The sequence below is a fragment of the Oryctolagus cuniculus genome, chromosome 2 (assembly GCF_964237555.1).
Source record: "Oryctolagus cuniculus chromosome 2, mOryCun1.1, whole genome shotgun sequence".
Lineage (NCBI taxonomy): Eukaryota > Metazoa > Chordata > Mammalia > Lagomorpha > Leporidae > Oryctolagus > Oryctolagus cuniculus.
The window spans coordinates 171,803,838-171,820,711 of record NC_091433.1 but is presented as its reverse complement, the minus strand read 5'-3'; the positions used below and the strand labels follow the sequence as shown (position 1 = coordinate 171,820,711).

Genomic DNA, 16,874 nt, shown 5'->3' with positions numbered 1-16,874 from the left:
AATGGACAGGGGTCAATTAATACCAGTTATCCATGTGATGCAATTATTTTGGGTGTGGAGAGAATGTGCAGAGACCCAACAGCCCCAAGAGGAGGATGTGCTCATACCCTGGACAGGCTAGGCTCAGAGAGGCTGGCAGAGGCGAGGGCCACAGTGGGCGGCCAGACCTGTGTCCTCAGCTCTGCTGCTGCTCACCACTCTTGACTGGCCTGCCCAGGCCCAGGGGGAACAGAAAGGCTATGGGGACCAGTCACAGGAATACATCTAATGCTGGAGGAGGTGGGCACCTCTGAGGGGAGAATCTTTATCTTTTTTTAAAGATGTATTTATTTAAAGGCAGAGTTGGGGGTGGGCAGAGGTAGAGGGAGAGACAGACGTATCTTCCATCTACTTTCAGTTTCCATTTGGGCCACCTGTTGCTGCTCTCCCAGATGCATTAGCAGGGAGCTGGGTTGGAAGTGCAGCGGCCAGGACTAGAATGGTGCTTACATGGGATGCTGGCAATGTAGGCGGTGGCTTAACCCACTGTGCCACAGCATCATCAACTGAGAGACGAACCTTGGTGGAAAAAAGGGAAGGTAGGCAGGGGAAGCTTGTTCAACAACTCCTCCCCCAAACCCTGCCCCAACACACACACACACACACACACACACACACACACACACCCCTCCCACCTACCAGGCTCTCCCTTTCTCTTTGAACTGTTCATGTCATTGCAGGCGAACATCCTGCTAATGGGGTTCCACAGTATTTTTGGTCTGCCAGTACCTGGCGCCAAACCAGGCACATAACAGATACTCAATGCACTGCTGGCAGGTGTTGTCAGAATGAATGTCACATAGCAGCTCTTCCTGGGTGTGTCCTGTGGAGCAGTAGCTTTCTGATGTGCATCATAACCAGCAGCTTATGTGGCCAAATTGTTCTGGGAAACATTTCATACTGATCAGTCTCTACGGGGATTCACAACAAGCTCGAAGAAGTCCTCAGTGAAGAAACTGAAGTTCACTTTCAGGGTTTCACACACACGACTGGCAAGCCCTTTTGTTGGAGAATGGTTACATACATAGAAAAGATTCACAGAAGTTAAATGACTTCAGGATCCCCGGCCTCCAGTCCTCATTCTGCCCCTTCATAGCTCTCTGACCCCCAGGGAATTTCCTGAGCACCGAGCACCTAAGTTTCTTCTTTCGCCAAGGATGCTTGATGCAAAAACCCAATGAGAAAATAGACAGGAGATGTAAGCTATGAAGCCTTAGGCAAGAACACCCATTATTAGTTACTTTTCTGGTTCTAATCTTGTCCTATAACTCCTTGCATTTCTTCCCTCTACCCCACCCTGAAAATGAAGAGTTGTGAAAACATAGGCACAGCTGAATCTAAATCACACCTGCCTGGGCACAGGGTAAGGGCATTATTACCTCACCTTCCCCCTTCCTCCCAGTTGTTCTTCTATACAAAATGCGCAGGCTGGATTTCATAGCAATAGGATATTTAAGAAAACCCCAAATAACTCATGAATGAATGATGATGTCATAAGTCAGGTTTAAAAAAAACTAAAAATAATAAGCAAATAACAAATACAAGGGCACAACTTAATAAAATAGACCATGGAGGAAACAGGAAAAGTAAAAATCTGTCAACAAAATGGACACACTCTCCCAGTCAAGCCAAAAAGATCTAAAGAGAGAGAGCAAATATCACTATCATCATTGATAAAATGGTTGTCATCATGCATCCTGAAGACATTAAAGACTAACAGGAAAATACCACATACAATCCAATGCTAAAAAATTGATGAGCTATATAAATGTGCTGACCAAAGTTGGTATAAGAAGAAACAGAAACTCTGAATGATCCCATACCCAGCAAAGAATCTCAATTTGCTAATCAAAGGTTTTCTCAAAAAGAAATCCCCAGGCCCACAAAATCTCACTGATGAAATGTATGATACTTTCAAAAACAAAGTAACACAAATCTCACATAACATTCTTCAGAAAATAGAGTAGAAGAGAAACAGACACTGCTGAGTTTATTTTATCAGTTCAGCACCATACTAACAAAACCTCATAAAGAAATACACCCCCTGAAAAAAAAATTACAGACCAATATTCTCCAATGAAGGCAAAGGGATGCAAAGACCCTTGACAAAATTTTAGCAAATGAACTCTTTGCAATAATGTAATAAAACAAATAGATATTTTATCATGACTAAGTTAAGTTTGTCCCAGGAATGGAAGACTGGTTTTCATTTCACTGCATTGAAGGGCTACAAAGACATATATTGATGATTTAAAAAACAAAAACCAACAAACAAAAAAACTCAGAGAAAACTAGAAACAGTAGGTAACGCTCTTAAATGGACTCCGGGAACCTGTAAAAAACCTACAGGTAACATCATGCTTAATAATAGTAGAGTGTATTTTCTTCTCTTTGTCGTCAGAATGAAGGTGGCGACACCCTTATCACTACATTAACCATAGTACTGAAGGTCCTAGCCCATGCAATAAAGATAAAAGACCAAAAGATCAGAAAGGAGAAAAAGTGGCCCCTACTTTAACAGCTTGATGGTGGGAGATCCTCAAAACAACTACTGCAAATAATAATTAAACTTAGCAAGGTCACAGATACAAGGTTAATACCAAAAACAGCTTGTATTTCCTATCATAGCAGTAAACAGTAGGAAACAACAGGAAAATAGTAGCACTTAGAAAAAAAAGACATAGGAACATATCTAACAAAAGATCTCTACATAAAAAACAACAAATCTTTGATGAAAGAAACTGAAGGAAACCTAAATAAATGGAGAGAAATATCAGAGTCGTTGATTAAAAGATTCAGTAATGAGCAGATGACAAGTCCCCCCCGATTTATTTACCCATAGCATTTCCACAACATGATACTAACCAAAACTCCAGCATATTCTTTTTATTAGAAATCAACAAGCTGATGCTATAATAAACATCTGAATGAAAAGGACCTAAAATAGCCCAAATTTTCAAGAGAAGAAAAATACTGGAAGACTTAATTAATTGGGCTTTAATATATGTTATAAATCTATAATAAGGGCAAACAGATAGACAGGTAGATTGATGGAGCAGTGTGCAGAATCCAGACACGTGTATGGTCAATTATGTGAGCTAATACAAAAGTTCCAAGGCAGCTCCATGGGGAAATAAAAGTCTCCCAATAAAAGTGTATCAACAGGCTAGCCATATGGAAAAGGGTAAACAAACCTGGACTACACGTCACACCATACACACAAGTGCAAAGGACCATAGACCTAAAGGTAAATCTTAAAATTACATTTCAAAAGACAACATTGGAGAAAACATTTGCTCAATTGAGACAAGTGGAAATGTATTTGATAAGACATAAAAACTTGGGGGACGGCATTCTGGCACAGCAGGTTAAGCCTCTGCTTGAGACACCCGCACCCCACAAAGGAACCAATTACAGACGTGGCTGCTCCACTTCCGATCCAGCTCCCTGCTAATAGGCAAGGAAAGAACAGAAGATGGCCCAAGTCCTTGGGCCCATGGCACCCACAAGGGAGACCTAGAAGAAGCTCCTGGTTCCTGGCTTTGGCCTGGCCCAGCCCTGGTCATTGGGACCATTTGGGGAGCGAACCAGAGGATGGAAGATCTCTCTCTATGTCTCTCCCTCTCTCCAACTTTGCCTCGCAAATAAACAAAAACATAAATCTTTACAACAAAGCACAGAAAAATTTACAAGCCTTACTAGGAAAAAAAAAAAGCAGAGGGACGTTAACTTAGGCATTAGCAAGGTTAAAGAGATATCATTAAGAAAACAAGAAAATCTGGATCAGGAGAAAATGTTCATGGCATATATATCAGAAAAAAGGACTTGTATTCAGAATATGTAAAGAAGAGATAAATAATGAGTGAAAAATAATCCATGAAAACAATCAAAAGATCTGAATGGATACTTTACTGAAGAACATGGAAGTACAGGCAATGATCAACATGAAAACATGTCCCAAACCATAAGTCACCAGTGATACAGAAATTAATAGCATACTGAGAAGTCATTATAGACTTTAGAAAGCCTAAAATTGGAAAGAGGAGAGTAATTGTGAGAAAATAAAGCAGCCAGAACCTTCACAATATTGTGGTGGATACACAAAATGGTACAGACACATCAGTAAACAGTGGCAATAAGTTTTCCTAAACTTCTCTTTAAAAATGTCTTAAACATTTCCTAAAAAGGTAAACATCCACATACCATATGATCCAGCCATTCCAGTCCCAAGAATTCACCCAAGAGAAATGAAAGTGCTATGTTCCTGCAAAGCTGTGTAGATAAAAGCTCAACACAGGCTTCCACTTAACAGCAAAAACTGGAAACAACCCAAACTCTGTCACAAGGTGAATGAATATACACATTGTGACATAATATAACCATAAAATAAAGCACTACTCAGTAATAAAAAGGAATGAATTATTGATAGACACAACATGAATAAATCTCAAAAAAAAACAAAAATACCGAGAGAAACCAATCAAAACAGTACACAGCATATTGTCCATTTATATAAAATCCTAGAAATGCAAATTAATGTACCATGACAGAAATTCTGTGGTTACTCACAAATGGGAATGGAGGGAGCAATGCATTAAAAAGAGTTGTAAGAAAACCTTTGGGGTGATAGAAATATATATTGAGTATAGTGATGTTTCACATGTGTAAAAACCAAGGCATGGGGCACCGGTTCTGTCCCGGTTGCTCCTCTTCCAGTCCGGCTCTCTGCTGTTGCCCGGGGAATGCAGGGGAGGATGTCCCAAGTCCTTGAACCCTGCACCCGCATGGGAGACCAGGAGGAAGCACCTGGCTCCTGACTTCGGACCAGCGCAGTGCACCGGCTATAGCGGCCATTTGGGGGGTGAACCAATGGAAAAAAAGGAAGACGTTTCTCTCTGTCTCTCTCTCACTAACTCTGCCTGTCCCCCCAAAAAAATAAAAAATAAAAAAAAAAAACCTCACCAAGGTATACAGGATATGTTCAGTTATTGTATGTCAGTTACAACTAAAGTTAAATATACAACTTATGCATCAGCAACTCTTTTTTTTTAACCCCATCAGGTTAATAAGTAGCTAGATTTCACTCACTTCCTCTTCTGTACAACTAGCTATCTCCTGTCCTTGTGCCAGTTTTCAACCTCACCAGCGCTGTAAGAGCTCCCATTGCAATAAATCCTCATTCACCCTTGGTATTGGCAAGCTTCTTATTTGTATCCGTCTAGAGAGTGGAAAGGGCAACTCCCTGTGGTATTAATTTGTTTCCCTGATTACTGTGAAGATTGAGTATCTTTCAATATGTTTCTTCCCCATTCACCGTTCCCTGTCTGGTGAAATGAATACTTATATCTTACACCCATTTGTCCACTGTGTTGTCTTTTATTTATTGATTTGTAGGAATTCTTCCCCTACACTGGACATTTGTCTTTCATTGGTTGTGTTACCAGTATCTTCTCCCACTCAGGTGTATCCTCTTTGTTTTTACAGTGTCTACTGATGAACAGATATCCTCCACTTCACACAGATAGAAATGTATTACAAACAATTATCAGTTTAACTTTTAGAGGCTGAGCCAAATGTTCATCTTTGTTTTCAGATACTTATTTATTTGTTAAAGAGCAAGCATCCGTGTCTGCTGGCTCACTCCTCAAGTGCCCACAATGGATGAGTGTGTTGGCCAAAGGTGGGAGCCAAGAACACAATCCAGGTGTCCCATGTAGCAGCCAGGAACACAATTACTTGAGCTATCACTACTACTTCCCAGGATTATATTAGCAGGAAGCTGGAGACAGGAACTGGAGCCAGGCACAAAGCCAGGTACTCCAATTTGGGATGAGGGCATCTTAATGGCGGGGCTAAACACCTACTCTCATGTGTTAATTGTTATAGGAACTTAATAGAAGAAACATTGTGAGACTTTCTAAAAAAGAGAACATTTATTTGTGATTCACATTTTTCTAAAACACTGATTTAAATTTTTTATAGTTCTAAATAATATTTTTAAGAAGCCTGGTATTCATAGCCAAATTCTGTGATGGAATTGCAAAGAGATATTTTTAAGTGTTTGTTGGGAAATAATGCTGATATTTCTAAAAACAGGTAATAATCTCATTAAAGCCAAGTATTTAATTTCCCTTCACTTCTCCTCCCTACTCACACCCCTATATAGAGTCCCTACTTTGGAGAAAGACAAAAATATGTAAAACATTTGCTTTTAAAAAGTTTTACAAAACTATCTTTGCAGCAATACTGATACATACAGACATTTCCTTTTCTTTCTTTTTTTTTTTTTTAAATTTAGCTCCTATGTCCTCTACCTGTAAGATGGTAAAACGGGGTGAGTTGTATAACATGTAGTACAGCAGTGCACTGTAGCATAGTAAGTATAGTGCAGTGAGTAGAATTTTCTACTTGACCCAGAGATGATAGATTAATGATTCTGATTTATCCTGGAACCATTGCACTGTAACAGTCACAGAGCTCTCCTTGTCCTGCTCTGTTCAACATTTCATCGCAGTTGTGGAAGAAGTTGTTGAAATGAAAATGAAGATCCTTTTCAAGTCTTTCAGCATTTTGAATAATAAAAATACAGGAATAACCATTAACCAACAGATGGTACAATTAAGATTCTAAATGACCTCAAAACCAAGAAGATGGGGGCCAGCAGTGTGGCACAGCAGGTTAATGCCCTGGCCTGAGGTGCTGGCATCCCATATGGGCGCCAGTTCGAGACCTGGCTGCTCCACTTCTGATCCAGCTCTCTGCTGTGGCCTAGCAAGCAGTGGAAGATGGCCCAGGTCCTTGGGCCCCTGCACCCGCATGGGAGACTCAGAAGAAGCTCCTGGCTCCTGGCTCCTGGCTTTGGATTGGTGCAGCTCTGGCCATTGCGGCCAGTTGAGGAGTGAACCAGCAGATGAAAGACCTCTGTGTGTGTGTGTGTGTGTGTAACTCTTTCAAATAAATAAATAAATCTTAAAAAAAAAAAAAAAAAAAAAGATGGAATTTTACAGAGGAAACTGGAAATCTGCCTTCCCATCTGAAAGTGAAGTGTGCACGTCCCAGGAGTGGGTCTGCCTGGGTAAATCCCATTTTGTAAGTATGCCTTACTTGACTTCCTGTTGAAAAGGAGGCTAACTAAGATTCCTCCCGATCCAAACAGTCTCCTTGGCAGTGAGACGTTGCTGTACAAAGCTGCTGTCGATTGACCCCCAGGGGGTCTTCTGTGTTCAATTCTAGGGACACATTGACACCATCCGCGGTGTCTGGAGATGGCTGTTTGAGTGTCAGTACCTGGCTGCAGCGGCAAGCACCCCCGCTCACCAGCAGGCTCTCCTGGTGTGCATTCCTATCCACCTGGAGGTGGTGACTTTTTCTAACTGGCCAAATGTGCCATACTGGCGGGGGCTGTCCACTGAGGAGTACAAGGAGGGTGGAAAAGCCCTTCTGGGAAGCAGAATTGGCACCATAGAGATGCTAACTGGAAGGCAGACTAAGGGGTCTACATCAGACCCCACCCTTGCAGCTTTTCCAGAATAATCTTGGTCAGAAATAGCTGGGATTTAACCAAGTCTGGTCCCAAAATGGGCTCTGTAACCCTATGTCTCCCTATTTATCTGACCCTCAAGGTTTTGCTCCTGTGAAGAAAACCAGACTTTAGCCCGTACTTTTACCAAAGAGAGAGTGAGAGAGATTTTGATTCAAGACCTTTCTGTGAGCCTAGAAACATCCAAATCTACACCGTCCGCTTCAGTAGCCACTGGCCACAGGTGACTACTGATTCTCAACATGCTCCTTGTGACTAAGAAGTTGAAATCCAATTTTTTATCCCGTTTTCATTTGTTTGCATCTCAATGCAAATATCCACAAGCAGCAAGTGGCTGCCCCATTGGACAACATAGACAAAGGAGCTGCTGAGGGCACGAATTACTGAGGGAAGTTGGACAAGAGCACCATTCCGTGGAAATAGCCATGTAGGGGAGGTTGGTTGTCAAGAGTGGCCCCGTACAGCCCCTGAATGCAGCAGGCCTGGGCACCTTGGACCTGCTGGGCTCTCCCTCGACGGTTGGTCTTTTTCAGCCTCACATTTTCAACCACCAGACCACTGAGACACTTCCTGCTGGGCACAGGATCCAAAACAGCAGTTTCCATGAGCCCCACACAGACAGGTACAGGGGCTGCCCTGATGGCCCTACCTGCAGGATGTGCTCAGCCCAGCCTGCAACAATAGGAGATTTTGTTTGCATTTTGCTTTCAATCAGCTAAGAGACAGGAAGCCGCATTCAATCGTTCCCCACCCAGAACTGATGCACACAGCTCTCTCCTGGCTGGTGCTTTTCCAAACAATGGACATAAATCTGATGTAATGTAGCAGAACACGACAAGGGATGGCTTCCCCTTAACAAATACTCATTTGAAGCGGTGCCCACACCCTGCACGAGAAGCAATCCATTTCCCACCACAGTGTTCCTGCAACACCCATTACGATTCCACAGCTCGAATGAAAACTATCAGAGCCTGAAGCCTGGGCCTGCCACTCTCTCTTCCAACAAGGAGCGGGGAAGGGGGGTGGGGAAGAGGCCCTGGCCCTCTCGCGCATGCATGTTTAATTACACTGCTCAACACGTGGAGAGGCATTTGTCCACTCGAGTGGAGCGAATAAGGCACTTAACTGCTCTTTTGTGTAAAGAAACTTGAGCAAAACCACTTTCACCTCAGCGCCCTTCAGCACTTTGGGGAGAGAGAAGAGAGGGAAGAGAAAGAGAGAGGGAGAAATGGATGGGAGAGAAGGAGGGAAGCAGTAGGCAGAGAGGCAAGAGACAGAGCATTTTGTGCACGTACAAATTAACCCAAGCTGGGAGAATATGAAAGGCCTATTTCATATTTATTTATTTGAAAGTCAGAGCTACAGAGAGAAGGGGTGGAGGGAGAGACTGATGGTTGCAATGGTCAAGGCTGGGCCAGGCTGAAGCCAGAAGCTTCTTCTGGGTCTCCCACATGGGTGCATGGGCCTACATACTTGGGCCATCTTCCACTGCTTTTTCCAGGGCATTAGCAGGGAGCTGGATTGGAAGTGGAGCAGCCAGGACTCGAACCAGCACCAATACGGGATGCTGGGGTTGCAGGCAGTGGCTCTATCCGCTATGCCGCCACGCAGGCTCCCACAGGGCTAATTCCAAAGCCCAGCTGTGTGAGAGGGTCTGAGTGTAAGAACAGACAGAAGTGTCAGATTTCACAGGTGGAATTTAGCAACCGTCTCTGCTTCTGAATCAGGCTTTGTGGCCTGAAAGCTCTTTAGTAGGTTCATGGCCCTGAGAAAGGCCACCCTCAGGGGAAGAGTATGCACAGCTCAGCTTGCAGAAGGGGAAACTGAGGCTCGTGAGCAAACAGGAGAAGCTTGGGCTGTGTTTGGAGTAGACTGCTGTCCTACCCTCAGCTTCAGGGCTGGTGGTCTGGCCTGAAAGCAGGGTGATGTCACTATCCCCCCCGCCGAGGGGCACCTGCTTCCTGCTTAATCAAGCTGAGAGGGTGGAGGGTGAATGAGTGCTCCTCACCCTCTGAAAGAAGCCACAAAAGGCCACAGGAGAGGGAGAAGAGAGAGAAGCCCCTCTTGTAGTTTCTGACTTAGAAAGCTGTGAAGCTCCCCAGGCCTAGAGCAGGTGCCAAGGAAATAAGCACTCAGGACACAGCCGTCCACCTCCTGCTGGTGGCTGGATTCAGCTGGAGGCCAACTGCCCCGAGAGAGGCAGCTTGGCAGCAGAGACCCAGACGCTACGCACTGGGGTCCACAGTCAGGACACCCCGCCTCTACGCACTGGGGTCCACAGTCAGGACACCCCACCCTCTACCCACTGGGCTCCACAGTCAGGGCACCCCACCCTCTACCCACTGGGCTCCACAGTCAGGACACCTCACCGTCTACCCACTGGGCTCCACAGTCAGGACACCCCACCATCTACCCACTGGGCTCCACAGTCAGGGCACCCCACCCTCTACCCACTGGGCTCCACAGTCAGGACACCTCACCGTCTACCCACTGGGCTCCACAGTCAGGACACCCCACCATCTACCCACTGGGCTCCACAGTCAGGACACCCCACCCTCTACCCACTGGGGCTCCACAGTCAGGGCACCCCACCCTCTACCCACTGGGCTCCACAGTCAGGACACCCTCCCCTCCCCTCTTCCTTCTGGGACTCGTGGCCTAAGGGGACTCAGAGCTCCCTGGACACCCCGGGTGGTGACAGAGAACACCTGCCTGGCAGCAGGGATCTGTGCCGCTCCACTAAAGTGTCTGAGCTGTGGACAAGTCGCTCCTGCCTCCAGCCTCCGTCTCTCCACCTGGAACAACAAGAGGCTGGACTTACCCACTGTACTGCTTCATGTGTTGAACTCAGACTAAGGGACTTATCCACCCTAAAAGCTACTGTTGGGCAGATAGTAACACAGGAACCCACTGACCGTTTTATTCCTTTTGATGACATTTAGGTGGATTCTCCTTACGCTTCCTCAAAGGTCTGTGAGATGCATCACTCGATGATGCTAAAGGCACAGAAAGCTCTCTGGGAGACCATCCATTGTAGTCCATGGACATGGTAGAACACTCTGGGCCCCACACATCTCCAGTGGACTCCACAGCCAGTAGAACACTCTTTCTGGGTTCTACAAGTCTTGAGTCTACCTTCTGCTGCAGCCTACACCCAGCACAGAGCACTCTTCCCAGGTTCTACAGCTCCCGAGCAGACTGTCCGTTGTAGCCTTTGGACATGGCAGAGTAACATTTCTGGGTTCTAGAACTATATGTGTCTCAGGAACACCAACATTTAATATTTCTGGGCATAGATTTATTTTTTCACCCATGAAGAAGTGATGTGCTTCCCACTTAGCAGATTCATGTTTTCTTGGAATCGGATTAGGTTTAGGAGGTTGGGGCCTGCCATGATCAAGTTAAATTGTTGGGTCACACAGGTCCCTCATTCAGACAGAGACCACAGGCAGGACCCAGGCTCCAAGCTGCTCACTTCCCAAAGGCATTCACCAGAGAGAACAGGCCCTGGGGTCCTTTTTCCTTACATTTTTCTTTCTTTTTTTAAAAAGGTTATTTGCAGCTGAAGATTCATTTAGATAATCCATTTGTTCTTTAAAGGATTTACTCTTAGCCTACTGTCTCAGGTTTCATTGTATGGGAGATAAAGAAAAATAGACAATGGCTGGGATAAAGACAGAGGGACCACACAGAGAAAGGCAGGATGGCAGGGAGTCTCAACCAGAGAGGCCGAGAGACAGAGAGAGCAAGCCAGGGACAGCAGTCAGGGGAGACAGACACTGAGGCAGAGGATGGAGGAGAGGCCAAGATACAGAGATGACAGCCAGGGAGGATACCCATTCTCATGTGCTTCCAGCACCCCATGGGCCACAATCACCACGCGTGCCTACCCTCAGATGTGGCTACCAACGCACAGCAGGAAGACAGAGATGCAATCACTGTGACTTCCAGGTGGAGCTCTCAAAAGATCCCCACCCCAGAGCACTGCCTCTGGCCATGGCACAGGGGAGAGACAGGTATGGCAGGGCCAGCACTGGGCCTCTGACCGTGACCTCAGGCATCCCAGTCTGGTCACTTTGGGCATCTCAGGCTGGGTGGAGGTCACATTGGCAACGGGTCCAACCCTGGACTGGGAGTCTGATTCCAGCTTTGCCGATGGCTTCTCCCACTGTGGCCTGGGGATGCCAGGGGTGAGGAGAGAGAGCCAGTAGTGCCAGCAGCCCAGCTAAAGGAGCCATCCCCCCCAGGAGCTCAGGGATACATGACAGTGGCTCCCAGGGAGGCCCAGATCAACTTCCTTGTTCTGAGATTTTTTTTGAAAGAAAGCTTCTATGTAACACATAAGGTCATATCTCTGGGAACCGGGACAGTGTGTGTACATGGGATGAGAAAGTCTTCAAATATAAGAGTTAGGGGCAGGCACTGGGCCTGTGTTAAGCTGCCTATTGGGATGCCCATATCCCATTTCCACATACTGGAGTGCCTGGTTCAATCCTGGCTCTATTCCAGATTCCAGTTTCCTGCTAAGTGCACACCCTGGGAGGCAGCAGTGATGGCCCAAGAAGTTGGGTCCCTACCACCCACATGGGAGAACCCCATCAAGTTCCTGGTTCATTGCCTCAGCCTGGCACAGCAGACATTGAAGGCATCTGGGGAGTGCAGCAGCAGATGGGATCAATCCATTTCTCTCTTCCTCCCCTCCCCCAACCATCTCTCTGCATCTCAAATAGAACACAAACAACCAAGAACTTTTCTGTAGTACCTATGTGAAAGAGCAGCACAAAAGAGCGTGAACTTCAAGCACAATTGTGTCAATGTGTGTGCCAGTGTGGGCGGGGCGGCAGCGTGAGAATCAGAAGGGGAGCAGAGAAGAGCAGGGTGAGGAGAGACGGGCATGTGGTCAGGAGAACCCTCGACCTCTCCCCTACCTGGACTGCATTCCAGAACAGGTGAGGCGGTCAGTGAGCCATGGCAAGTCCTAAGCCCACTTGGGGAACGTGACCTGGCTGAGGGATCAGGCAAGGGTTCCAAGGCAGTGCAGGGGGAGACAGTCCCTGGGCTATAGCGAGGTGCCCAGGCCAGGCCACCGGTCACAGCAACCACCCTATTCAGAAAGCCTCTGGCCTGCATGTGTCCCACAGGCAATGCCATCTGAAAGCCTCTTCAGTTCCCGAGAGGAAGCTGGGGCTATGGGAGATGAAGATTAGTGAGGAAGCTCAGCAGGTTGGCAGCAGCTCCTGGCTACAGATTAGACTGGGGAGAAGACAGAGTGGTTGACTAAGAAGACTAGGGCCCCCAGTCCAATGGCTTGGGAGCCCATGACCTCTCCTGCCTTGTGCCCTTGGGGGGAAGATACTGCAGCTCCTGTAGGCAGACATGCGCTCATTAATGATGGAGACAACGGCTCTGTGCGTCTTTGGTGCATAGGCATGATGGGATCTAGCTTAGTCCTTGAGCTGAGTGGGAGTTCCTGGCAGGTCCTGAACCACAGGCAGAGGAGGTGGGCACGGCAGGGCTGACCCAGCCTTCAGCCAAGGGCCCAGTGCTGGTGGAAGGGCTGTTCCTTTCAAGGTCATGGACACTCTCAGTTCCAAAGGTCCCTGAGGGCTTATTTGGTGGACAAGGATGTTGACCCCAGAGGCCTGGCCCTCTTTTGGTCCAGTAATGTAGAAGCAACCCATTGTCTGAACCACAGACTCAGGACGAGGTAAGGAGGGTAAGGGGCACTCTTTGCTCCCTTTTATCTGAACATCCCAGGTTACAAGGGGCTGGGAGTTCCCCTGGGGTGCCTTATTCCTCTGTTTTCATTATGAAGACAAGGAAGCAAGGCTTGGCTGAGCTTTCCTGGTTGTTGACTTTGCAGATTAGTGAGCTTTCCATGTACCCTGCAGCCTCCCACCATATCACAATATATATCTTGTTCCTTTTCAGAAAGGTCTGTGCAAAGCAAAAAGTAGTGCATAATCGAGGAAGGTCCCCTGAGAACTCGGGATCAAGACAGAGAGAGACAGCCCAGAGCCACTAGGACCCCAATCAGTGCTTCCAACCAGTGGTTCTGGAAAGTGCTGGTGCTCTCAGGTCAGCCGATTCCTTTGTTTTGGTCTTCTCAGGGCCTTTATGTACAAATCTGAATCATGAGTCTCCAAGGAGGGAAAAGGAGGAGGCAACATTTGTTCAAATATTTGATCAAAGAAACTTTATATCAATGAGTTCCCAGCAACAACGCCCAGAATTTATGTTCTGGGTATTCTAATTTAGAAAATACTTATTCAAGAAACAGAGTCCCGGAGCTGGCATTGTAGTATAATGGGTTAAGCCGCTGCCTGCAAATCCGGTCCCATATGGGCACTGGTTCAATTCTCAGATGTTCTATTTCTGATCCAGCTCCCTGCTAATGGCCTGGGAAAGCAGTGGAAGATGGCCCAAGTGCATGGGCCCCTGCACCCACATGGGAGACCTGAATGAAGCTTTTGGCTCCTGGCTTTGGCTGGGCCCAGCCCCGGCCATTGTGCCCATTCACAGAATGAATCAGCAGATGGAAGATCTCTCTCTCTCTCTCTCTGTCTCTGTGTGTGTGTGTGTGTATGTGTGTGTGTGTGTGTCTGTCTGTCTGTCTGCAACTCTGCCTTTCAAATAAATAAAATAAATCTTAAAAAGAAGGAAAATAAATTGAGTTCCAGGGGTGTTAAGAAGTTAACAGTCTTCTCTAGATTCTGTTCTAGACATCTGTGTGGTCTTAGGCTTTCTCACCAGGCTAAGCTTTGAGGGGTTGAGATGTGCTCACCCTGACTTCTTCCAAAGATTGAGCAATGGTGGGATGGACCAGCCCACTTGAAAACCTCTTCCTGGCTTTCTCATGGGAAAGAGGTGATTCCAGGAATCAATAGAGTTTTGCACCATGTCCAGAGAATATTAACAATGATACTTTGGTCTTTATTGAACATATCTAGTCACTGTCTCAAGTTCCCTTAGCCACACCTGTCTCTGGGACTCTCGGTTCCCCCAGCCAAGGATGTGACCACATCTGGATTCAGATTTGTGCCAAGCCACAAGGGTTAGGATCCGGAATTACTGGTGATTGCGAAAGAGGTCAGATAACACAAACTAGGAAGCAGGGTGGTAGAGCCAACTCACCAGGGGTCAAACCTTGAACAAGAAGAGATAGGAGACACGAGGAGCTGGTTTATAAATTCCCTCTCCACCTTCTTAATGAAGGACACAGACACAATGTTTCTGTTAAGCTAGTCCACCAGAGCCCTGCTTTGGCCCAGGTGGCTGGCCTTGTCTTTTTGTGGAGTGACCATCACCTTGTACAGCTCCCATTCTCTGTGCTTTTCTCTCACTGCCTTGGTTTTGTACCCACCCAGATCAGTGAGTGTACTAGCACTTCTGCTCTGCCTCGGGTTTTGTTTTATAGAGAACCCAGACTAAAAGAATATCAACAGCAATAACTAAAATTTCTTGGGCACTTTTCTTGTGCAAGTCACTGCTAATACTTTTACATAACTTTTCCATAGCTGGATGAGGCAGATACTGTTACTATCACATTTAGTGAAGAGGAATCTAGGACCAAGGGATGCTCAGAAGCATGCCTGAAGCCACACTGCTAACACAGAGCTTGACATCAAGCATGCCCTCAGGGTGGCAGGTGAGTCACTAATTTCTGTATTTGTTAGCAGCTTTTCTTCTAAGGCATTCTTCCAAGTGGATCCTTGAATATAATTAAGTAACCAAGGGACAAGACAGACTACCAGGCACAACAGAACCCTAGCTCTGTCATTTGCATTTGGCATGAACTTGGCAGTAAGTCAGCTTTCCATCTACAAACTGGGAGTAATGAGCTGATGCTACATGTAACTCTTACCTATTATACAATAAGTAGATTACTGTATACTCATCAATCAATGCAAGGATACAAATACATAAGGCTTTCTGTAGCTGCTACCTGCCCCGTCCCATACCCCTGCAAAGAAAAACAGAGGTTCCGTCAAGCTGGGTACAGGGTGGGAGAACTCCAGAGAATCTGCTGACTAAAGACCCAGCGAACACCACTTGGGGGTTAGCAGTGTTCTGTGTGTGACCCAGGACAAACAGGGCAGCCCAGCTGGAACTACAGAGGGGAAACACTGCCATTGCTCTAATCTGGTTAGTTTGGGGTCGAGCTATCCAGCTAGAACTGTCTCCCTGAGAACAGCATCCTATCTCAGAGGTCACGCAGGTTCAACAGCTGCAGAAACACGGGAATGAGGCAGTGACACAGCTGGTGGGGTGTAGGGACCACCTGACCCTCTGAAGTGACAGCGACCTGCCTTTTGTGATTAATTCACATTTTTTCAATGTCTCTCATATAACTGTTAAGCTAAATAATTAGAAAACAAAGGGTGGGACTCATTACTCCTTTGACCAAATATTTCTTAAACTCCTACTATATGTCAGAGGCCATACATCAGTGAACCAAGAGCACAGGATGGCCACCATCAGGGTGTCCCTTACGGTCAACATAGCCCTCCAGGTTGTCACTTTAGCAGATAGCAAAGGCAGCTCAATGACTGACATCCTGGCTACCACAACTGCATAGTTTACAGGAGTTTCTCTTAGAAAACTAACTCATCTCTTGGTTTTTCATAGAGCCCATCCTTGAACCATCTGCCTCCACATCCCCAGTTTCCATATCCCTCTGGGGGTGGGGCCTCAGCTGCTGTGAGCTAAAGAAGCTCTCTGGGGCAACGTGGAGGCCAGCACCATTTGGAGGACTGTCCTGACCCCGAGCTCCTGGAGACCACCACTCAGTCCGTACCTGACTCCCAGACACGTGTGTCTGCTGGGTGCCGACAGCAGCCTTCCTGCAGGGAGCTGGCTCGGGACGGAGCAGGCCCACAGGCTGAGCTGCAGCACTTCCGCGGGATGGAGAGTGGCAGAGAGGACGGGCAGAGAGAGAGGTCCGGCAGGTGAGGGCGGCAGTCTCGGGGGAAGAACGGCCAGCAGACCGGCAGGGCTGGCAGCTGCTAGTGTCTGCCTCTTTGGCTCTTCCTTATATGGGCACACCAGGTTGCTAATGCTCCACCTTAGTTAAACAGTGACACCAGCAACTCTCAGAGGGAGAGAGAGAGGATACTGATTTTTTTTTAATTAGCAAGATCCCCAGAGCCTCCCCATAACCCTTGATTCCCCCTTCATTCCCTGTGACCTTGAACTGCTGATTTCTCAGCTGCCTTGTTTGTGGTTTTCAATGGTTCTAGATCTTTCCATTTCTTCACTTTCCTCCCGCTTCAGGGATTTGGTGTTTTCCCTCAGC

The 16,874-nt window shown here is 46.7% G+C and overlaps 1 protein-coding gene across 1 annotated transcript in view; it reads right to left on the bottom strand.

The window, feature by feature from the left end:
- Positions 1-16,569, bottom strand: part of LOC100346950 (calpain-13) — a 76,204-nt gene extending 59,635 nt beyond the window's left edge. Inside the window, exon 1 of the mRNA XM_070069719.1 lies at positions 16,377-16,569. The gene's annotated coding sequence lies outside the window, so the exon portion shown is untranslated. The remainder of the gene's footprint in view (positions 1-16,376) is intronic.
- Between the last annotated feature and the right edge of the window lie 305 nt (positions 16,570-16,874).